Source organism: Penaeus monodon, chromosome 22 (genome assembly GCF_015228065.2).
Source record: "Penaeus monodon isolate SGIC_2016 chromosome 22, NSTDA_Pmon_1, whole genome shotgun sequence".
Lineage (NCBI taxonomy): Eukaryota > Metazoa > Arthropoda > Malacostraca > Decapoda > Penaeidae > Penaeus > Penaeus monodon.
Genome location: NC_051407.1, coordinates 7,540,396 through 7,540,622, shown reverse-complemented (window position 1 = coordinate 7,540,622; position 227 = coordinate 7,540,396).

Genomic DNA, 227 nt, shown 5'->3' with positions numbered 1-227 from the left:
GAATTTTCAATATCTACCCAAAATACAAAATTCTCGAGCAAAGGAATACAAATGGCGTAGATTTTTCAGCACCTTGATAAATTATTATCTATATGCGTTTGGATTTTTTGATGTGTATATTCCTCATGATTGCGTTCTGTTATGTTCTGTTTATTGACTTAATAACAGCTCTTGCTGTCTGCTCATCGAAAACACGTTTTTTAATAGAAATATAGTTCATAAAACTA